This window comes from Melanotaenia boesemani, chromosome 15, assembly GCF_017639745.1.
Source record: "Melanotaenia boesemani isolate fMelBoe1 chromosome 15, fMelBoe1.pri, whole genome shotgun sequence".
Classification (NCBI taxonomy): domain Eukaryota; kingdom Metazoa; phylum Chordata; class Actinopteri; order Atheriniformes; family Melanotaeniidae; genus Melanotaenia; species Melanotaenia boesemani.
Genome location: NC_055696.1, coordinates 1,337,816 through 1,362,497, shown reverse-complemented (window position 1 = coordinate 1,362,497; position 24,682 = coordinate 1,337,816). Strand labels below are relative to the sequence as shown.

The 24,682-nt window shown below is 40.3% G+C and overlaps 1 protein-coding gene across 1 annotated transcript in view; it reads right to left on the bottom strand.

The window, feature by feature from the left end:
- LOC121654386 (galactosylgalactosylxylosylprotein 3-beta-glucuronosyltransferase 1) overlaps nt 1–24,682 on the bottom strand; it is a 55,241-nt gene that overhangs the window by 7,340 nt on the left and 23,219 nt on the right. Inside the window, exon 2 of the mRNA XM_042008504.1 lies at nt 8,156–8,377. The gene's annotated coding sequence lies outside the window, so the exon portion shown is untranslated. The remainder of the gene's footprint in view (nt 1–8,155; nt 8,378–24,682) is intronic.

The following is a 24,682-nucleotide window of genomic DNA, read 5'->3' as shown; positions in this document are numbered from 1 at the left end:
CTCCAAGCTTTCTGTTTTATGTCAGCTGAAGCATGCTGGTGTAAAACAGAACAAGTGTGCCAATGATTTAAAGAGGGGTACAGTTTAGCTGAAAGAATCTTATACTGTGTGGTCAAAGATGTGATTCAAGGGAGTATGAAAACAGTATTTCTTTATGAAATTACTCTTAAAAAATCCTGATCCAATACAAAGCATGGGATATTAATCCTATAGGTTTATGTTAAAGTAAGTAGTGATAATCATAACTGGATGTTACAGTCCATGAGTTCTTCTCCAAGGTGATGAATTCAGATGTTTTTTCTAATTCTCTTACCAGCATCATTTTAGGTTTGACCCACAAGAAAATGTGGAGCTCAGCGCAGGCCCCTGAATTACTGAAGTTGCAGGAAACTTCTCTATAAGATTTTGTGTACACAGTCACACACCCTTAAGGCTTAAGTCGCCATCAGTGTTTTGTAATGCAGTTTTTAATTAGAGTGATGTTTAGACTGAGAAAGTTCCCTCTTTAAACCTGAAAAATAACTGTCATCTTTTTTTTTTTTTTTATTAATCTTACCTTCAGTTTGTGTGCTGACCTCTTAGTTGGATATTATTTAAGCCTTTGGCACAGATTAACTATCCCAGGTACATTTGTGTGGGTTACAAATCATAAAAGGCCCCTCTGGGAATGTGTACTCTGGGTTACCTAAACTAATTTACAAACACAACTGGAACCAGATCATTTTCATATTAACCAAAGCAGGACCAGGAGCAGCACCAATCCATGTAAAAAGATAAATTTGTTGTCTAACTGACGCGTGTGTGCTTTGCTTTTCTTTAAAACAGGCCATATAAACATGAACCCAACTATATGTTCAGTTAAAGTATTTATGATGTGCCTTTTGACTTGGATTAAAGAAGACTGTCTACCAGGTCAGCTTCCATAAATAAACTAACTGCATTCTGTTACTGTTTACTGCAACTGCAACTTTATTTATAACACACTTTCAAAACAACAAAGCTACATGCTACAATGCTATAAATGCTACAACGTGCAACATAACATTAAATAAATAGCATGTGAAGTACCTTAAAATTTAAAATACATTTAAATAAAATACAATAAAATAATCAGAATCAGATCAATTTACTTTTTACTGTAATGCACATAATAGATGTCAGTGTGTCGTCTAACGAGTCCAGAACGTAGACTTTTAAGGTTGTAAAGATACGTCATGCGTCTTTGAAATCATTCTGTGAGATGAATTTAATACTATCTTTACTGCATTTCGCCCAGGTATTTAAGGGAAATATGAAAAACACATAAACAACAGGGTTAAGCCCAGGGCTGCAATTACACCAGGACTTTCGGGGGAGCCTTATTTTTTGGCATGCACATCGACTTCACTGCCCCTTGTTTAATCATAAACAGGGACAGAAAGTTCTTTTAACAACCACAAAAGGAAGTGTACGAAGTGGCGGTTGCATGCTGTCGTCCATGCTGACCGAAGCAGAAAGGAGCTCCCCTCGGCATTTGGAAGTTTTAATTAACGAAATAAATTAATAAACAAACGCTGACAAATTACTGCTACTCTTTTCAAACTCTTTTCAAGAAACATCAGGAACCTTATTAGAAAATGAAATGTTACCTGAAAATGGACTAATTTTAGGGCTCCCAATTAAAGTATCATCTGAATGTCTTTAGGGGAGCTCCTCTGCCTTTCAGTGGAGCTGAGCTCCCCTTAGCTCCACCGTAATTTGACCCCTGGTTAAGCCTCATATAGTCTATCTATACATACCTAAATTAGTACATAAGTGAGGGTCTTGTTTCTGTACAGTGCCAAGTCCCAGCAGAAGCAGGTTAAAGTCACATTTCCTCCATAACAGGTGTACACTGTTCTTTTATTAAAAGCTAAACAGTATCCTGTTATTTATCTGATTTACATGACAACATGTCATAGCTGCTGCCTGCGTCGCACTCTCTGGGTTCTGTCCTGATACACACACGCGCGTGCGCACACACACACGCCTGATACACACACGCGCGTGCGCACACACACGTGCATGTGACCACAGGTGAGCACACTTCCACTGTCAGAAAACACGTCAACCACCTGATAATCAGACAAAATATCCCGTTTTTTAAATTGTATAAATGATGGCACAAACATGGCATCTGCCGCGCCGAGTAGAGATGAATGTCTTATTCTTAGAGAATAAAAGTATAATCAGTAAAGTGATTAGATACCAACAGAAACACAGTTTTAAATGATTAAAGAAAAATTTCTGTCCGTGACCTATGATGTTTTTACTGACGGTCCCCCATTAATTAGACATGACACTTCATTTTTCAATTTCTTTTGCCAAAAGACGTCAAACAAGATGAATTTCGATCCTGATATTTTGCATTGTTATAGTGTGTGTTTGAAGATTCATGGCTAAAAAAATAGCATCTCAGTATCTGATGCTTCTTTATATTTACTAATGCAGTCATTTACCTCAATAGTAAAAATAAAAAAAACATTCTCTCTTTCAGATTACTTGATTCAAGAAAAACTATGATTAGAGTGACAGTACAAATGCAGAGAAAGTGTTTAACATTTGATATGAAAGCACTAAAAACACTTCATTAACATTTCCAGTGTGGTTTTAGTGTGAATCATAACAGGAGTAACAGTGATAATGCTTGTCAGATAATTAGCAACCTGTTTCCATTTATACTTGAGCTGAAAATGCTGGTGTGAATGAAGAAAATAGCTTTCAATCTCCTGCAGCCTTCTACACCTCACACTGCAGTGATCCTGACAATCAGCCAACTTCTCTGCGTTGTTTCTTTTCTCTTCAGGCCTCACTTCATAAAATGGAGCCTCTGCTGGTTAATCAAAACTCTTTAGACATAATTAATCCTTGATTACAAAGGATATCCCCCATCTTGGATCAAAGGCTCTGCTGGCTAATTAACGCATCAGGATAAGTTTAATAGGGCCATATTTGAACAGCACGTCATTGATACCAGTGAACGAACTACCTCTGGATAGCAGACATAGTGAGTTCAAAAATCCCTGTTTGATGCTGAATTTGTGTCCTGGTGAAAAACATTTGCATGCGTGATGATGTTTTAACATGTGGCAGGAAAAAGGAGAAAATAAGACTGACGTGAACACGCCTGTTTCATGTTTGAATTACAGTAAGAAATTCATTAGACTAGACAGGTAAACACGGGTTACCAGTAAAAGGTTGAATTTGGATCTCCTTGCACAAATAAATGATGTCTAGGAAATTAATGCAATAGATCTTTAGTAATTTAATGCAACAAATCAGCAAACACTGAAATTAAGAAGGTTGAAAGAGTGTTCGAGAATTATATTTTAAGATGTGCATGGCTTGCTGTTTGTGTTGTTTGTTGTTGTTTGTTGTGTTGTTGTTTGTTGTGTGTTTGTTGCTTGCTGAGCTTTCCCTGCTCAGCAACCAATCCATTTCCTTTATTATTCTTTATTTGCTAAAATAAATGTGAATAAAAAATATAGGAAAAAAGAAAAGTGGAAAACTGAAAGGGCAGAAGCTGGTGCTTATACAGCGCCTATACAAAAGTCAAAACAGGAGTAAATTTAAATAAAGAAACACCACCACCACTCGTAATACACACAATTCAACATGAGAGCAACTTATAAATCAACTACTGATATCCACAACAATGTCTTAAGAATTCATTTGTCATAATACATCATTATTTTGTCATTTGAATGCATTATTTTAAATGATTTCAAAGTAGAGCTTGTTTTCTGTGGTCAGAGCAGCGGCAGCGTGATACCAGTGACAAATAATAAATAAATTTGTCCGGACCTTTGGTTTGCCAAACGTAATTTACTCTGAGTTCATAACTCTTTAAGCAGTTTTTAAATACAGAGTGACAAATGGTTATTATTTATTTTGTACATAATTTGAATTTAGCTGTAATCTACTAGATCTCAGTGAAATTTCAGTGCGTGTAATTAGATTAATGATAGATTTGTGGTTTCACAGTACATTTTTAAAGAAACTAATACAGCCTTCTTGTGCAATAAAAGGACTGAATTTGTGTTCCATCCTTTTTTTACAACAGCTTATTCCAATTTAAGGCTTGGAGAGGGTTGGAGTCCCCTTAACCAGGCTATTATTTTTCACTACTTGGCTCGCATGGATACTGATTGGATTAAAATAAACTGGCTTGAATTGATTTATCTGTGAAGTGCCCTGAGACGACGTTGTGAAGTGGTGCTTTACAAATAAGGCAGAATTTAATTGAACTGAGTCTCTTGCAGCTACAATCAGGAAAGAGACAGTGGACAGGTGACCATACTGAGACAAACACACACTCAAACTCACTCCCAGGGAGAGCTTTAGAAACACTGATTACCCTAACGAAATGATATCACATGCTAATTTAACACAATCACTTCAGCGTATCAAAGCACAAAAAGCCTCTAAAATATCACAATATCATTTTATTGGCAGCAGTGGCTCAGGCGGTAGAGCAGGTCGTCCAATGATCGGAAGGTTGGCGGTTCGATTCCCACAGTCATCTGTCGTTGTGTCCTTGGGCAAGACACTTAACCCTCCTTGCCCTTGCTCCTTGCCTCCAGTGTTGGCATCGCTGGTGTATGAATGTGTGGATGAATGTTCGGTGATGGTCGGAGAGGCCGTAGGCGCAGACTAGCAGCCATGTTTCCGTCAGCTTGCCCCAGGGCAGCTGTGGCTACGCTTAGCATCACCAGGTATGAGTGAGGAGTGGATGAATAATGGATTCACAATGTAAAGCGCTTTGGGTGCTTTGAAAAGCGCTAAATAAATCTAATCCATTATTATTATTCTTGAGATGCAAATGAAAAAGATTCAAATGAGAAGTAAAGATAAACAATAAGGCTCCTGTCCTGCAAGTGAATGTCCACTGTTTAGACCAGGGACGGGTAAAGTTGGTCCTCAAGGGTCCTGCAGGTTTTGAATGTTTCCTGCTGCAGCATATCAAATCAATAGGTCAACATGCTAAACAACAGAACTTAACAACAAATTGATGAGGAAAGACTTAATTTAAATCAGGTGTGTAGGAGCAGGGGAACATGGGACACACCTGCAGGACTGTGGCCCTCGAAGACCAGAGTTGCTCACCGATGCTTAGACTAACTGTAGGCCACATCCTGCTCTGCAACCAGCAGAAGCTGTCTCCACATCTGGGTAGCAACAACTTTCCTGTCAAAGTAACACCCAGTTGTTTGGATTTAGAAAATTGTATGTTGCAATTTAATGGAGATTATTTCTGTTATCTATAAATTATTTTATAAGCTAATGATTCACTTCTGATCAGACTAAATATTACAACATTAATATAATCAGCTCAGACGTAAACATGGAAACGTGATACGCATGCAGTTAGCACGTATCTAAGCTCCTGTTGAAACATCTTTCACCAACAAAGCAATGAATAATTTGCTCAAATAAACTGACTTTCAGAACTGACTTTTCAGCTTTTCAGAATCAGTTTTTCATTGTGAATAATTATCATTTTTATCTGCTTGTATATGCATGTGGTTTCTGTGTCTCCAAGCCTTAAAACTGGATTACCTGACATAAAGAAAATATAAGATAGCCATAAGCCAAAATAGTCTAAAATGGAGACCTGAAAACTAAAGCCTCCATACCAGAAACAGCCTCAGTTCTACATCACAAACATAGACCTCAACTGGATCAAAGAGCCAAGAAAGAAAGGAGGAGAGTGGAAGATGAGGCCAGCTTCAGTCAGCACTTAAAGAGATTGAAAGCTTCTTACTTCTCTGTGTTTAAAATGTATGGCACAGCTTGGGAAAACTATAAATAGGTTCTCTCTTCGTATCACACCTCTGAGTGACAAATCCCGCCTCAGTTGAGAAATCCTTTCTAATGTTATTTGCACTAATGACAGTCAAATGTAGGAACTGCTGGAGACTTTGAAGCAGACAGAGACAGAAGACAGGCCGATGAAAGATCCTTCAGAGATCCAGATAAAAGGTGTCAGACACCACACCTTTGGATTACATTGTGTTTTCAACCTCCAACCCAATTAGCACTCTGAGAAAACTGCAAACTGCATGAAGGGCGGCTCAGATCTGTGGACACTCTCTGGTCTTCTGAGAAGCATGCAAGTCACAGATAATAAAGTCACATTAAGCCACCTGTGCAGTGCATGTAGTACTTTTTGGTTTAAGGTAAAGTTTTGCATTTTTCTTGTAGTTATTTCTTCAATAGATGAAAATGTTTCCAAAATTGTTTGTCTGCATCAGGGGCAGTGCTGCAGTCTGGCAGGATGCAGCAGCGCTGTTGGCTCTCTGGACTCATTTACCTGCTCTTTTATTAAAAATCTTGGGGTTGTTTTTCAGTGCAGCAGTCTAATGTAGTTTTTATCATCCGAGGCTTATTATTAAAGTTAAGTCTTATCGCCCACGTGATGCCCTAGAAAGGGTCAATCACACTTTTATCTTTTCTAGACTGGACTAAAGCAACTCCCTTCTCCTCCATCGAGGACAAGGCAGTGGAAACAGTTTCCTCCAGTACTGCACTCCCTTCCTTGGCTGTCTCTCTTTTAGAATTTCTTTTAAAATTTACTTTTGACTTTTAAATGTTTAAATGGTTTGGCTCCTTCTTATCTGTCTGAGCTCCTGCACCATCATTGTCCTTGTAGAGCTCTGAGATCTGCTCTGGAACGGTCTCCCTCTTTCTGTCAGGTCTGCAAGAGCCCCAAATGAATTTAAATCTCTTTTAAAAACTCATCTTTTTACATAGGCTTTTAACTCCACAGAGCACAATAATTTGGCCAGGCTTTGCACCATCTTTTTTCTTTTGTCTTTTATAGTTTATTTCATTGCTGTTTTATGTTTTATGTATCGTTATTTTTCCTGCACAGCACTCTGAATGCCTCCTGGTATGTGAAAGCGCTATATAAATAATGTTTGATTTGATTTGGCCACCTCTGAAATCTGAATGAACACCCCAGGTGTACTCTCAGGTGACTGACAGGTAAGGAGGACAGAAACATCTTTCCAGAAACACATGCCTCACCAGTGTCATTACACCAGTTTAAAGCAGATTTAAAGTAGTTTCACCAATTAGTCATCCTTTAAGAATAATTAGGAAATATTTATATTTGACTGCACATTTCTACAAGAGGTTTACTAACTAATCAAGTACAACTACAAATGTTATGAAAGGTTTTTAACCTAATGTTAGCATGAAGCTACGTAGCAGTGCTAATCTTGTTATATGGTAGTGCACTAGATTAGTTTTAGGATAACGTGGGGAAACCATGTCATAGTTAGCTATCAGTGTATTTAGGGACTACATATCATGTCCACAAATTAAGTTTTTTCCATTGAAGCTGAAAATAAACTATAAAGATTCTTAAAGAGTACCTGATATCCAAGTTACCTAGCGTTGACGAAGCTAAAGCTACATGATCCAGATTAATAAACAGGAGATTAGCAAAGCTGACTGACTTTAAAGTAAGTTCTGGCATGAAAATGTGGAGAAATATAGCCTGTAATCATTCTTATTTTGCATAGGAATATATATAAATATGAAGAGAAAGGGGGGTATTTCTGACTTTTTATATAAGGAGGAGGAGCACAGATCAGCCCAAGACAGACCCCAGCCCAAGAGTCAGCAACCCAACAGCTTCTAATGTGGAACTAGCCATGCAAGTCATTGTGGTCAGACACAAGGATCCAGTCCACCACCACCAGACAGTAAACCAGAACTACTAGGGGGAGAAGCCACTGATTGAGAGGAATACAGCAATTTCTTTTCTTAGTATATGACCCCTTGATAAAATCTTGCCCACCCTGCGGCCCCTTCATGTATAAAAGTCTAGCTCCGCCACTGATCTGCATCACCATGTCATATATTTGTGCAACGCCCACCTGGGGCTATTTTTAAATACCTCAAACATCTAATGAGCAGCTGCCTCACACTCTGCCCTTTCTGCCCAATCAGAACAGACCTGGGAGCTAAAACAGGCATTATGGAAACTTTAAAGATGAGTATATGACATTTTTTCTAGTCTCAATCAGTTTTCTTTGTTGGATGATTATCCAATAAATAATAGTTACATCAGTTAACACGACATCCGTAATGCAAAATAAGGTAAAAATACAGCAGCATGGATACTTACAGACATGAATGATGATCCACCAAGTCGAATCCTGTTGTGCTAATAATGATGTTCGAAGTAGCTGATGAACACGGAGACCCCAAGTTCTCCTTCCGTTTAGGGAAAGTTGTTTTGACACACATGTGAGTTGCAGAGTTGGAGTGACAACTAGCTGATTTTGGTCACAGCATCCGGTGGGTGCTACCCAATCCTCGGGTCGGGTCGCGTCCTCTGTGCCAGCCCCTGTAGAGACAGAGGAGGTCATCCCTCTGGAAGAATGCTGCTTCTCATTGCTAAAACAAAGACTGGGATTGTCACTGCTGGCAAGGGTACGGGGCGGAGGGGCAGTCATGGCCAGAGGCCTCAGGACAATAGAATAAATCACATAAAAATGTCAAAGCCCCACAAATGGAATTCCTGTTAGAGATAAAGATGGATTTAGAAAAAAAGGAGTGAACACTGTATGATGATGGGGGTTGTTTATTGACAGTATAGACAGCTTGTCACATGGCCTGCTACTCAGACAGTAGAGACATTTCTATTAATTATACTTGAATGTGATCATTTAAAATTAGTTAAAAGCATGTCTCTAATGTGAAGAAATCCCAGGCAGCAGGTTGGAAAGAGGCACGGCTAACAGGGATGACTATGAGGAAGAGGAGGCATGTGGCTGTAAATGATACAAGCAGCAGGCGATTCAAAGTGACTATAAAATGAATGAAAAATGGAGCTAGTCTAAATCAAACCTGCTATATCACTGCCAGAGAAGTGTTTTATTGGTCAAGGAGCAAGAAATGATTGTAACGGTCCAGAAAGATGACTAGCAAGGTGGCCATGATTTATCACAACGGAAGAATTACAGATATTAAGCTGTATTTAAATGGTATCAGTCATTACACGAGGGAGGAACGGTGTGCATGTCCAGTCAAGGTAACAGGCTGAGCTCGCTTACTATGTCAATAAAGAGCTGAAAAACTGGGATTATTAACAGTTGCATTTACATGAAATCTGGCGCCAGCAGAGTCAAAATTACTTCAGTTCATTTCTGTTTTGACTTGCTAGTTGACCAACAGAGAAAATACAACTAAAAACACGATTTGAATTATAAATGATGTAATTTAGTTAATAATAGAAATAACCAACTCATATGTTTGTGTAAACACTTTCTTCCTTTTCTTTTAAGTTGATTAGCAGTAGGATTAATGATGTTCAGCTACATTTGTCACACAAGCCTTGTTGGTCAAAAACAACCTCACAAACCTGGAAATTGTAGATCTGAAGATAATTTAAGCATCAATAATGTTATAAATGACAGATCTGACAATCAAATGAAAATCAATTAAAAAAAAGAAATAAATTCCTGTTCATTTTTAGTTACACATCCTTAAAAAACTAATTGTTAATACGTCACTGTAACAATGAGAGACTTTGATTGGTTAACAAACAAGAAGTAAGTGGCCTAGAAGCTAATAATTAGTAAAAATAGAAACAAGAATGAACCACATAGTAATCATCATTAAATAATGTCGCTAATAATTCATATAACTTAGCAACACTATGCATCGCTGTTTCTCAAATGGTGGTACATGTACCCTTTGGGGCACTTGGGGATAATCTAGGGGGTACTTAAGAAAAGTAGAATTAACAAAAATAAAGTGCATGTCAGTTAATAATTACCTCGTAATATCATTAAAACGTTTAAGTAGATTTATAAACTAAAGTATTCAGTTTAATTTAACATTTACATGCAACACTTTTGTTCTGATCAGACTTTTAATCCGAATGCTGGTGTCCAGGGAAACATAAAAATCCACAACATGTTGATTTGTTTATTATGTTCATGGTAAAAAAAATGCACAAAAACATCACTTTCCTAAAATGTTTGAAAAACAACTATTTTAATGTGGCTGACATATCTTTTCATTAAAATGGTCTGAGTTTGTAGTAAGAAAAGGTTTTCTATGAATTTATTTGTGGATTATTAACACTGAGCATGTTTAAAACTTTGTCTTTTCAAATATTTGAAATGTGCAAGTCTTTCTTTAGTTATAAATTTTAATAAATCAGGCACTGATGGCACATTGTTGTTTCCAACCAAAAAGCTTTTGTTTTTTAGGGGCCACTTAGCTGAAACATTATTCTACAGGGGTACAATGCAGAAAAAAGCTTAAGATGCACTGGTATTGATAAACACACTGAGACATAATCTATAAATCACACATTGAAAATAGTCAGTTAATGAATATTTTAGAATCAAACGTCATTGAATATTTCTACAGGAACTGTTCCTGAATAAACATAGATCGCTTATGCTGCTATTAGACTGCTGGGAGACGTCCCCCGATGCACCAAGCACCACTTTTCTCTCTTTGCTCTTTATCCTACATGTAAAATATGACATTATTCTTGTCATTAACTTGTGTTTGTCTTTTTATCTTTCAGCAGGCATCCTTGGTTTGTAGGTATGGTCCATGTTGACCCCTCTTTCTTGGCTGCCCTTCCTGAATCTTCTGCTGGAGATTTTTCCTTCTCGTTAAAAGTTTTTTTTCTCTCCACTGTTGCCTGCTCATGATGGAGGACTGAATCTAAGAGAATATTCAAAGCAACCTGTTGGTTTCCATAGGCATTTTTTCTATAGATTGGTTTATTTGAAAGCAGTCATTAGAAATTGGGCTACAGTGGATCATGTAATAGATGTGTTTGGATAAATTGGGCTGTGTCTGTAAAAATGCGTAAATAAGAACTATACAAATAAAGCTGAACTGAATTTAAATAAATTATGTTAAATACAAAACTAATACCAGCTCATTTCTTAATTACTTGATTAAGGATATATAAGTATGTTTGTGTAATTTTCTTCTATTTATTTATTAGAGTGTAATTATTTCTACAAACAAAGAGCCACTATTGAGGCAGTGCAAAGCAAGAATAATAAGTATTTATAGTAAATATTTAGCAGTAACCTCTGGTGCTGATATCTGCCCCAGTGCGGATGATGAACCACATATGGTCACATTTGCACAATCCCACTCATCACTAATCACAATTTATTCCCTATATTTTGCATTCATTCACTAACGTGCTGTTACAGTCACGGTGTTGTCCTGTGGGATTAATCACCAATAACTACAGTTATGTTTTTGGTTCATTTCTTTGTGTTGCTGATCTTTTTGTTGTTGTGATTTGTGTGTGTTTTTTTCCCAGCTTGTCTGGTTTTTGTAGGTGCTCCTGATGATTGTCAGCTTTGTTTTCTTGCAGAGACTTCAGGTTACTTTGTCTTTCTTTACAGGTGCAACAGACGGTTGTCTGGTGTCTCTGCTTTGATTGAACAGCTGATGTTCTTGCCTCTTGTCTGGTGTATCTTTATCCCCTTTTGGGGTTGATGTAACCCAAGAGGAAGAGCAGTCATCTACCAACCACATAGTCTGGAGTTGGATTGCAGGCTTCCCCTGACAACATGCCAAAGTGTCCTTGGGCAAGGCTCTGAACCCCACATTATCTCCAGATGTGTCTATCGGGGTATAAATGTGTGTAACAGGAGAAAGCACAAGGTATGAAACAATAGAAGTGCTGTGATGGTGTGATTGGGTGAATGTGACAGGAGGTGTAAACATGCTTTGAGTGGTCAACATGTCAGAATCCTTATATCCACAAAGCCCCTCTTGGCAAAGTAAATGTGATTGGCACAACACAGCAGCCGGACCGTTCTGCTTTCATGACGCTGACCAGGACAAGTTAAAAAAAAAACAAAAAAAAAAAACAAACACACACACACACACACACACACACACACACACACACACACACACACACACACACACACACACACACACAAAAACACATATGGTGAGAAAAAACAACTCTAAAGCAGTGAAAGTCATAACTCAGTACTCAGTCATCCCCTCAGTAAAATGCACAGCTTTACTTGAAAAGACATAATGGGGCTAAGTAATGATAAAATAACCATGAAGTATTGAAGGAGCACTCAGCACCATGTGATGTAATTCTACTTGGGGCGCACAAAAACAGTGCCCAATCAATAATGAATGAGTCATCACTGGTTCTATGTTAATAAAAAGTTGAATGAGTTTATTAGCATAAAATTGGTATCATTGATTCGCAGATATTCATGAACTCGTGACTTAATAATTCAGTAAAGTGATTTCCTAATTTTTTTTTGTACCCTGCCAAGTTCACACTCATGAAGTAATACATAATTTGCTCATTTGTTTCTAAATAAGCTGATCATTATCCATTTATTTAAATCTAGTTGTGTGTTCTTCATGAGCTGGTAAGTTAGTTACCTAGTTAGTTAATGGCAGTATGATCCAGATGAGTAACACCACACATGACTCCATTTTCACCCCAATCTACCACATCTGAGTTTCAGTCAGAGGTGAAATTAGATTCATCTCCTCTTGTGGTGTATTTTATCCAAATATATTAATCCGTTATTAAAGTCAAAACAGCTGTTTGGGATAGAAAAGACACCTTTGCTTAATCCTGCAGACTGCTTCAAGGGAATCAGGTTGAATATCGTCTTTAATATCCATGTGGAAAAATTAAAACTATGTTTGAAAAGCAAAAATGTTGTTGATGTTAAAAAGTCACCACACTCTGATTTGGGACTCATCATACCAATGTTTGAAAGCTTTTCTCTCCAAACTGCAAGAAACACAATTTCATATTCTCGTTTAAATGTGACTTTTTCAAACCAGAAACAGCCTGGAAAAGCTAATTAGGCTACTGTTGCTGAACCAAACCAGGGCGGAGCTAAGGGACGACGACTGCCCCACACTGAAGTCTGATCACCCCTCTGGTCACCCACAACGCTATTAATGACGGCCTGCAGCACGAGTACAACCCCACTTGCTGTTCCTGCAACGACACTCGCAGTGTATTGAGATGCTCGTTGTTATTGTTTACAAGGGCCACGATCCAGCAGGTTTTTGATGTGTCACCGCTCCAAAACCAGCTGACTCAAATTAATGAGTCATTGTGCCAAACTTAATAGGCTGTTGGACCGGTTTCATTTGAGTCAGGTGTGTTGAAGCAAGAAACACTGGAAAATCTGCAGGAGCCCTTGAGGACCAACTTGGGGGAACCCCTGGTTTACAGGGTTCCCCAAGTTGAAACTAATTTCCTGCATTGTTAAAAGTCTGTGGACTAACAGGGACTACGTTACCCAGAATTCCCCTGTCCCATTGTAGTTCAGCTCAATAATAACATGCATATTTTAGCTGGTTTATCTTGCTCCACATTCTTAGTTAGCTGCCTGTCACCTCTTCTTTGCTTGTACTTGTTAATTCAGCATACATTCTACCCACTTTTCATAATTCTTTGCCAAATACTCATCACTGCTCTTTTATTTCAGTTCATTACCCCAAATTTGTAACCAGCTGGTTTTCTATTGTGTTCTTTGTATATCCCACCGTTGCTGTGCTTTGTGTCCCTTTTCCAGTAAGTTGTAATCAAAGCAAATGTGTGTGTGTGTGTGTGTGCATTTTAGGACCAGTTTGAAAACCCAACTGGTCATAAAATGCAAACCGCCATCAGTGTGTGAATGTGTGTGTGAATGGGTGAATGTACATGTAAAGCGTACATAAGGACAGACCATTTACCATTTCTTTACTTGCCAACAGCGTTATATTGTCTGTCCTTATTTAAACATTATTATTTCTAATCACTTCCTATAGGACAAAATAATTCTTTAAAATGAGAAGTGGAAGGTAACTCAGTGAAAGAGGAAAAACACAGAACATAAAACCATATCAGCAACATACTGATGTGGTGACCTTAAAAGTGTGAAAGCACCAGTTTTTGAAGTGGTTTTAGAAGTAGTGGTCCCTCGTTTATTGCGGAGTTACGTTCTGAATGAAGTAACGATCTTATTCATTTTTATCAATTCAAATGCATGTTAGGCCTAATTGTCCCTCCTTGGAGTGTTTATAGACCTTTCTCAAACTATAATGAACATTTTCAACATTCTCACACACTTTAAACACTCTCAAAAACCTACATATATTTAACAACATGAATTTCTTAATAATTACTCTCCCCGTAAAATATATTACAGCTCCTCTGCTGGCGCTGCGTCCCACCCTCGTCTTTTTCACAGAAGGCCCGGGTGTTGCTGTGTTTTTCAGAGTGAAAAAAATAATAATCTGCGAAACAGCCAGACCACTGAAGATGAACCGCGATTTGGCGAGGAACCACTGTATAACCTGAAGTCTGAAATAAAAAAAATCTCTTAAAGTTAGAAATAGCAAAAAGATCCATTTTGTTCCCACTGAGATGCACCTCATTGAGATTATCATGCTGGAGCACAATGTCTGACTTCATAAGGCGCCTGGGAACATACAGCACCTTAAGGTCCAGCTCTTTTGTGCATGTTCACACTAATTAAACGTAGATCTGAGGAAGAAGACTCATACCTAAATACTGCAGGTCAAGTTAAACCCAAAGTTCCAGGTCAGTCTGCTTGGTGAGCTGAACGCTCCTTCAGTCTGCAAACTGCCAACATGTGACCTCTAACAGTCACAGTGCACAAAACCTAACCCACTTCACACCCGACTGGAGTAATGAAACCTAACATGTTCTACAGTGGTGGCATGTGAGAATCAGAAAATATTCTGGAGCATTTGGTGCCTCTGTGTGCACTGGTGATCTTATCCTTTTATCTGTTCAACCCATTGGTATATGATGTCCCGTGGGCAGGACATGTCAAATAAATATGTATTTTACCCAGTTGCCCTTACAACCTACACATGTTTTACACAATATGGGAAAGCTAAGATTCTTGAGATGTGCATGATGTCTACCATTCCAGGCTACAATCATAACAGTGGAACCAGTAAACACTTATTTCTGACTAGTTGTAAATGGAATTTATCTTATTGCCATATTGTACTCCAGAAGCAGATGATACTGCAATAAGAGACGGTCCTTTTACATCAGCAATGGTCCAGTATGAGTAGTCCAGTAAAAGACTTGGCCCACATCAAGTCTTTCATCCATAGAAACATGTTTTAGGCAAAAACTGCAGGATTTTAAGGGGTTAACTTTATGCTGCTGTCTGCTTGCACCTCCTTTTCTGGATGATTACAGATACACAAAGTATTCATATCAACATAATAAGGAGCCTCATCTGTTTTTCTAAATACTTTATAAATGAAACAGTGTTTCCACTAATTTCTGCATCACACACGACCTCCTCCCTCACATTTCCAGCAGAAAACGCTTGGCTGTGAACAGCAATGTAGAAAAACATCTGATCAAATTGTTCGGACTGTTCCCTGAAATTCTCTGGTGTTCATGTGTGAATGAAGCTTCAGAGTAAATTTAAGTCAATACAGATTACAGCTACAGTGAGCACAACAAGGAAAATCTGTTCATTGTATTGGCAAGTGGCAAGTTATTGATAAACCATATCAATACTTCAATACTTCAGTTCATTATGTCCTTTTGGAAAACTACGGTCTCTGTTTTAGCTCCCTCAGAGATGTGTGCAGTTGGGAAAATTAAAAATAAATGTGTTCAACAAATAAGGTTGGTTCAATGAAGTAAAATAATGAAAACCAGCTCAAACATGGAGAAATTATTTATTTATCATTTATAATTCTGAAAAGACGTGTGTGACTGAAACAGACCTCGCTGAGTTTAAAGTTTCTAGTTTTCTTGACAGTAACACATTCTTCTTATTGTTTTTACTTTTTCTATTTACGTTAGAGCAGGCCCCACTTGCTTATTAAAAAAGGGATTAAAAAATCCCTTTTAAAGAGACATTTATTTTTCTTCTTGGCCTACATTTGTTCTGAAAATGTCACCACCCCTGCAGCAATAAAAAATAAATAATAATAATAATAAAAATAAATAATGCATTTTACTTATAAAGCACATTACATTTATAAAATAAACCTCAAATTACTACACAGTAAAAATAATAAAAGGATAAATATTATTAAAAATCAGATATTTAGCTATTTGTAGTCAGTTATAACATCCTTTACAATACTCAGCATCGTATTTGTTGTTTTAAATATTTCATTTCATTGCAGTCATTATATATTACTGTAACGGCTTCTCGACCGTAAGGATGACTCGATCAGTTGCTTTTATAACTGCTCTTTTAATCAGCTCAACATAGGTCGCTGTTGGCCGCGACCACGCCGTACAACTTCGCCCGGAACTCTCTCTCTTCTTCTACCCTCTTTCCTCTTCTTCTACGCTCTCTCATCATTAACACTGCAGCATAACAGATGAACATGCAACTTAAGTAACACAGAATCAATGCTAACCACAACACATTACACTACCCCCCCTTCACTAAGCCACTCGCCCCGAGGGGTCAAAGACAAAGTCTCTCAGGTGGGCAGGAGGTCTTCTCCGACGTCGGGGCCGCCCCGGGGAGGGTCCATTGGGCTGTGGGGGTGAGCCAGGTGGTCGCACAGCAGTTGGCGTAACTGGAGATGGTTGCGTCGGAAGGGCTGGAGTGGAGGACGGAACAGGGCAGGGGCGGGCAGCCGAGTAAAGAGGATTTGTGAGGTCAGCCCTCCCCTGGTTCTGAGGTGTGGACGGCCCAGGGCGCTGGTATGGACGTGTGTAGCACTTGTCTCCTGATATAATAATAATTTACTGTTAATAATGTGAATGATGTATACTGGGAGACTGACTTAACTTTGGGCCCTGTTTGGAAGGTTCTCGACTCAACTGAGAGGTAGAGGTCTTTTGCAATAATTAAGAAACACACCTGAAGCACAAAATGGTTAACAGGTACCTTGTATTACCATGTACAACATAAACATGACAGAAATGAAATGAAAAGTCACTTGTTTACAAGTGTTGAGGTTCACATAAAGGAGATATAGTTAGAAAAAAACTACTTTCCTCATAAGAAATGAGCGATGAGTAATTTTCCCAACCCGAGTGCACTCGTGTTTAAGTTCCTTATCCAAATTCTGTAAATACTGGATCCAGATTAGGGCTAATATGATAACAAATCAAACAAACCAGTTCAATAGTTAGAGCCCTATATTCACACAATCAATTAATCACATTCATCACTAGCAGAACAACCAGATAACATTACACTCACATCTGGACAGTTTGAGTCCTTCCACAGCACAGGCAGTGTGGATATCAACTTTGGAAAGACAAAAGGGGGTCTTTTGGGGTCAATAGTCAAGTCAAATAAAATAACAACAAGTCAGTCTTAAGGTGAACGCTGTGCACGTGTTGTGAGTTCACGTTATGGTGGGTTCTGGCTGATAGTTTGTGGTGTTCTTATCCTACCCCCATAACCTTGAGGAAAGTGAGGATATCCTTGTATGGTGGAGGATGCAAGCAGCTTCTCAAGACCAATCCTTCAACAGGTGCGAGGATCAGGCAGTCTCATCTGGGTTGGCTCGCCATCGATGCTTCAACTCAAACCCAAAAACCTGGCCTGCATGAATTAACATGGCCAGAGATAAACAGTTATTAACTGTACAGACTAATCAAGTCCATTCTCAACCATTGGAAAATGAAATGCCTTTTTCCCTTTTTTTTTTTTTAGGTGCATTCACTTATTTTTAGAATGAGCAAATTACATGAATTAAACACATTTTTTTAACAATACAGGATGAACTTTACAATTTAGCTTGTTTTATAGAGATTACTCTCTTTGGTATTCACATTAACACAAAGAACACATGTCTTAAACAATTTAAACAAATCAGAGCATTATCACCCACAATATAGAAAATATACTTCAACAGGTATTTGTTTACACAGAAAGAATACTCTGCTTTAACATATAGAAGGCACTTTGCCCTGCTTTAACATTTAAGGCAGTTTCTTTTCCCACGTGTAGCTTCACAGACGAGATGGAAGGCAAGCTAGCCGCTGCTTGGCTCACAGATGCTAGTGTAGTTAGCGTTGAACTAAAAACTTGAGTTTTTAATATTTTAGTCGAACATTAACTCAGCATTAATCACTTTTTTTTCCAAAACTCACCAATTCGGGAGTTTAACTCTCATGAACGCCGTTCAGAAAGCAGGAACGTTAACAGCTCGATCAGCTCAGCATACCAGCTCACACAAGCAGCGTGTCACCATCGTCTGTCCGTTGTTTCTCAGCAGAGGCTGCTCACAGTCCTACAAGTGCTCTGATTGGGTAAAGCACGGCTGAGCAAGCAGCAAGCTCTGCTCTGATTGGCTGAGGCACATTTTCACTTCAACCCTTTATCACCTGGGTTACACCCTCCCCTCCTGAATCCATGCACGTCCCGTTGCATGTACTACCAGGCTGTGTAGTCACAACAGGGAATGTTTGGTTGGGAAGTAAGTCTGGGTCATACCCATTTAAAGCATCCGTATAAGCCACTGATAACCCTTGGAAAAGAGCTTGTACAATGGAAATTAAAGGGTTGCCTATTTGAGGATAATGAAACCTTTTTGGTTTCTCTCTGTGCCTCTGTGATCGTCTGAGCACAGTTTCAGGTTCCTGGTTTCTGACAAAATCAGGCTGACTGTCTGGTAGCACATCTGCTGTGTTTACATCAGTACTTTCATCACTGTGACATTTAAGGTTTTCTGACTCTTCACTTGGGGCTGAATCGCTCTCTTGTTCCTGAATTATGTCCAGGGAGGGACACGGTTCATCAAGAAAAGCTTTAGAGGGGGTTTCTGATATGTCTGGTGCACTGTCTCTATCAGGAAACATCTCTGGGGAAAACTGACTGTCAAGAACCTCATTCTCTGCAGTGGTTATTTCAGTCGATTCCCCTGCAGGATCAGGAGTAACCACATCCACCCTTTCAGTGTCTGAGACTTCAGGTGAATAAGGTTCCTCAATCAGCGGATAGTCAGCAGTGGGTCCAAGTAAAGGATCTGAACTCTGAGGACAAGCCTCATCGGTCTCAATTTCCCCTTCTCTGGTGTTTGGGAGGTCATATACAACAGAGAACCTGGTGGTGGTATGACACAAAGGCTCCGGGTGGTAGATGGGAAGTTCATCCTCCCAATCACTGGAACAGACAGCTTCATTCTCAGTATCACCCAGTGTTTGCCGCGTCCGCGGCCGTTGTACAGATTTGGGCTGAGGAGGCTCTCCTGCTGCTGTAACAGGGAGAAAACTGCAAGGTAACAAGAGATCGCGATGTAAAGTCCGCACGGGACCTTGCTTGGTCTCAGGTCGCACAGTATAAACTGGGAGCGTTCCAAAGCACTTTACCACAATGTGGATATCTGCTTCCCACTTATCTGCAAGTTTATGCTTACCCCGTAGTCGCACACTTCTCACTAAAACTCTATCCCCTACTTCAAGAGTAGAATTGGTCACTTTTTTGTCAAATCTGGTCTTATTTCTTTCAGCCACCTTCTGGGCATTCCGAGAGGCTAATTCATAGCTCTCTGCAAGCCGGGCCCTGAGGTTTTGCACATACTGGGAATGTGTCTTTTGCTGATTTTCCCGGAGAGGCAATCCATAAGCAAGGTCAACTGGTAGTCTGGGTTTACGCCCAAACATCAACTCATAAGGAGTGAACCCCGTGACTTCACTTCGAGTACAGTTATACGCATGTACTAAGGGTCTTACAAACTCTTTCCAATTTGATTTCTGTTTGTTTTCCAAAGTTCCCAACATGCTTAACAGTGTTCGGTTAAATCTCTCCACAGGGTTACCCCGAGGGTGATACGGGGTGGTCCTGATTTTCTGGATACCTGAAACCTCACAGAGCTCCTTGATGAGTCTGGACTCAAAATCAGGACCTTGGTCACTGTGTAACTTTTCAGGTATACCAAAGTTCACAATAAAGTTATCCCACAGACATCTGGCAACAGTTTTTGCCTTCTGGTTGCTTGTGGGAACGGCAATGGCAAACTTAGTAAAATGATCAGTTAACACAAGGATGTCTTTTGTGTTACTGCTGTCAGGTTCAATAGTAAGAAAATCCATACATACTAACTCTAGTGGTCGTGTAGATTTTATATTCACCAGGGGGGCTGCTTTTTCAGGGAGACTTTTTCTGCGCACACAGCGGTCGCAAGTCTTCACCTTGCGCTCAATGTCGACGGACATTCGAGGCCAATAGAACCTTGTTCTGACCAGATCTAAAGTCCTATCGATCCCCATATGTCCCATGTCATCGTGCAAACTCTGCAAAACTGATGCTCGAAGCTCTTCAGGTAGGACTAACTGGTAAGTGACAAGGTTGGTATCATGAATCCTCCTGTACAATACCTCATCACGTAGCTCCAATCTGTTCCACTCCCTTAAGAGCAGAGGGAGCTCTGGCAGTTCTTTTCGCACAGTGGGTGGTGGTTTTTCTCCAAGTTCCATCTGTGCAATCACTTCTCTAATAGAAGGATCAGCTCTCTGCTTCTCTTTCAGTTCAGAGTGAGAAAGGATAGGGATGACTGGCAAACCCTGCTGATCCTCTTCAGCATAACCATCTGGAATGACACTGGAAGAGACTGTAAGCGACTCAACTAGAGCAATACTACAGTCACTGGAACAAGCGTCATCCTGGACCTTAATAAGGTGGTTCTGACAAATTGCATAGACAGCATCTTGGTCAACCACTTCTGCAGTTTCATCATCAGTCAGGTGTCGTCTCACAAACAGATTTATGCGCTCTTGCTCTTTCTCTGCCAGAATATCGTCAGTGAGTTCTGCATGGGGTCGTCTAGAGAGGCCATCGGCATCCAGATTTTGTTTGCCTGCACGAAACTGGAGTTTGAATGAGAAGTTAGATAAAGCCGCCAGCCATCTATACCCAGTTGCATCTAACTTTGCAGTGGTAAGTATATAGGTCAGAGGGTTACTGTCGGTGACAACAGTAAACTGACTACCATAAAGGTAATCATGAAATTTCTCCGTTACTGACCACTTGAGCGCAAGAAACTCCAGTTTGTGGGCTGGATACCGTGATTCGCTTCTTGACAGACCTCGACTGGCAAAAGCAATGGCTCTGAGTTTGCCTTCTTGTTCCTGGTATAATGCTGCTCCCAAGCCAGTTGTACTGGCATCTGTGTGCAGGATGTAAGGCTGCTGTGGGTCTGCAAAACCAAGAACAGGTGCAGTGGTAAGTTTCTCAATAACCATCTCAAAGGCATTTTGGCACTCAGGTGTCCAGCGGCTCTCAAAAGGTTGCTTAGGATCATGGTACTGTTCTTGTTTCCCTGAAACCTTTGAACCTTTGCGATATGGAGGATATCCCCGAGTCAGGTTATTTAGCGGCCTAACAATGGCTGCATAATCCTTAATGAAGCGGCGATAGTAGCCTGAGAAGCCTAGAAATGCTCGCAGTTCTTTTAAAGTTTTGGGAATTGGCCAGGTCTTTAAAGCCTCCGTCTTTTCTGGGTCTGTTTTAACACCATGTTCAGAAACTATGTGCCCAAGATAGCGGACATTTGTCTGAAAAAACCTGCACTTCTCAGGAGATAACTTCAAGCCATACTCCTTAAGGCGGTTGAGCACACGCATAAGCCTACTCTCATGCTCTTCCAGAGACTTGGAGAAAATGATCAAGTCATCCAAAAAGACGAGAACCTCCTTCAAGTTCATATCACCTAAACATTTCTCCATTAGTCTCTGGAAGGTACTGGGTGCGTTCGTTATGCCCTGCGGCATGCGATTGAACTCCCAGAAACCTAATGGGGTGACAAAGGCCGTCTTTGGTTTGTCAGCCTCTTCAACCTCAATCTGGTAATAGCCTGACTTAAGGTCGAGAACTGAGAACCACTTAGATCCTGTCAGTGCTGAAAAGGTGTCTTCGAGTTTTGGAAGAGCATACGCATCCTTTACCGTTTGCAAATTAAGCTTGCGATAGTCGATACACAAGCGAACATCATTGTTGCGCTTTCTCACAACAACAATGGGAGAGGAAAAGGGAGATTCTGATTCCCTTATAACACCAGTGTCAAGCAACTCTTGCAGGTGTCTCCTCACAGCCTCAATGTCCTGAGGATGTATGGGTCTTGCACGATGTTTGAAGGGAGCTTCATCATTGAGTTTAATGTGATGCTTCACCTTGTCAGTGCACCCAAAATCCAAATCATGGTGAGCAAAAACCTCAGGTATCTCATTTAGTTTTTTAGAGATGCGCTCTTTCCACTCTGTAGCAATAGGAGAGTCTCCAAAGTTAAACCTCAAGCCTGATGTTGCATGGCTTTCAGCATTGACCGTGGCAGTCACATTGTGTTGTTGCAAGATGCTATTGAGCGCCTCAAGCTCAGCAACAACACAATTGGGTGAGATTGTGATGTCTTGATCAGATTCATTTCTTATCACGACAGGTATCTTTTGGTGCGTGCTTGCTGGAAGAGTAATGAGGCAACTTGTTACACAAAGGCCACCAGGCAATGATGACTGGGAAGGATGCCCCACAATAGCCCATTTATCTGTGCATGGGCTAATTAGGTTAGCCGAACCCTCCAGAACAACAGTCTGTCCTGCGGGAACCACAGCAGGAGTGCTTCCAAGCATTCTGACTAAGCCAATGTTGCCATCCTTGCTCTGCTTGTGTCTCAGTTCAAGTGTGTTGAGCACTGCCCTATAGCCATAGGGGAAAGGTAAGTGATTTGGAGTCTTAATTTCCAAATACTTTTCATACAAAGTGTCAAGTGTATTTGTTCCTATTAACACAGGTGACTGGACACCTGGGTGTACATCAGGAACGATAAGTGCAAGGGTAAGTATGTCAATGTCAGTTCCAAGGAAATCCTTGGGAAAGGTGATCAACACCTCTAGATAACCTAGATAAGGAACAGGCTGACCTGCCGCACCTTCAACCTCCAACAGGTCATGAAGGGGTTTTATATCTTGTCCAGAGAGGTTTTGTCTGTAAAATGACTCTGGAATTGTGGTTACTTGTGAACCTGTATCCAGTAAACAGTTACATTCCATACCGGCTACTTTGGCCGTGGCTGTACATTTAGATCCTACTAAACCTTTCGGAAGTTTGCATGCAGATTTATTTAACTGTGACCGTCCAAGGTTAGCATGCTGGTCATGTTTTTTCTTCCTGGGACATTCTTGTTCAGCTGTAGTCTCCATTTGCCCCTCAATAGAGACCATTTCTAGTTTAACTGGGTGGCAGCAGCTGTGGGATTTTCAATGTCCCATTTCTGCTGTCTTTCTTTTAACAGCTTACGTTTCTCTGCAACTAAAATGGGATCTGGGTCTTGATCGCAGTTAGGTTTGATGTGCCCATCCTCACCACATCGGAAGCAGTACCAAGGTTTTGGTCTAGAAGTTTGACTTTTTTGTGTCTGCTGCCCAAGGTCTTTGGTCAGTTTGGGGCGACTCTGGTTGGTAAAGGGTTTGCTACTGGGAGCTTTCTTTGAGTTGGGTGTCTCTCTTTTCTGTTGTTTCACGGTTAGCACAGCCAACTGGCTCTGAAGCTCTGCAACTTGCTTACTCAGTTGCTGTGTAAGTGCATTGAGTGAGGCACATGCACCTTTTTCCTCATCACAGCTGTTTACAGTCTGTGCATTAACGGTGGCTTTCTGCTTGGAGTTGCCCAAATACTGTTTCATGCGCAAAGCTTTGGCTGTATGCCGATCTTCCTCAGTGCGCAGCAGTAAAAGCAGTTCAGCAAATGATGGTGGGTTTGCTTTTTTCTGTTTTAACTGGAGTTCAGCAAGGAGGGAATTATCCCAGCATCCTCTGCAAAACTGAGTGAGAAGATGTTTGTCAACATCATTACTTGAAACTCCACCTCTTTTAAGAGCTAGGTTTAAACCTACCTGCAAACGCTGCAGGTATGCAGATGGCTTCTCACCAGCATCTTGAAAGGTACCCAAGAATTTGGCATAGAGCTCATCACCATCTTGAACAGTTCCAAAAGCAGAGTCTAACAACTCCAAATATGCAACTGGCAAGCTGGTGGGGCTCAAGTGTTTCACGATATCAGCCGCAGGAGGCAAAAGGCTCTCAAGAATCCTCCTGGAGCGCTGCACATCTGATACAGTGGGATCAGTCAGAATCAGCTCAACATTAGAGCGCCAAGTGTCAAAGTCTGTTTCTTGTGGGGGTCTGGGAATTTTCCCCGAGAATGCACGAAGTCTTAGTGGTGTCTGTGTCTGCAATGCACTTTCATCCCTTTTCACTATATGTTCAACGACAACTCGTTGCACTTCGGGAGGTGTAAAGTCAAGCACGGTCCTTGAAGGAATGTCAGGTAGTTGCAACCTCTGAGCTGAGGGCACTGATCTGTCTGCCCCTGATTCCACCAATTTCACTTGAGGCTGGTCTGTATTAAACTGGGCTAAGGCGTCCCCAACAACTACCTCAGGAGTTAGGGGGACTGGATCATCCACCTTATGTCCAGAAGGAGTCATGTCAGAGATAGAATCACTGATGTGGGTCATCATGTCTCTAAGGACCTCAGCATAATCCCTCCCAGTAAGTTTAGCAAGCTCTTTCAACTCATTAAGGTATGTCTTGGTGGTAGTGTTCCCTTTGGTCTGTGTATAAACACTGGCTAATGATTGTACATGGTAGGTAGCCTCACCACTCTTAGCCACGTGGCTGTAAGGCAAGTGTGATGCTAGAGCCTCAACAGAA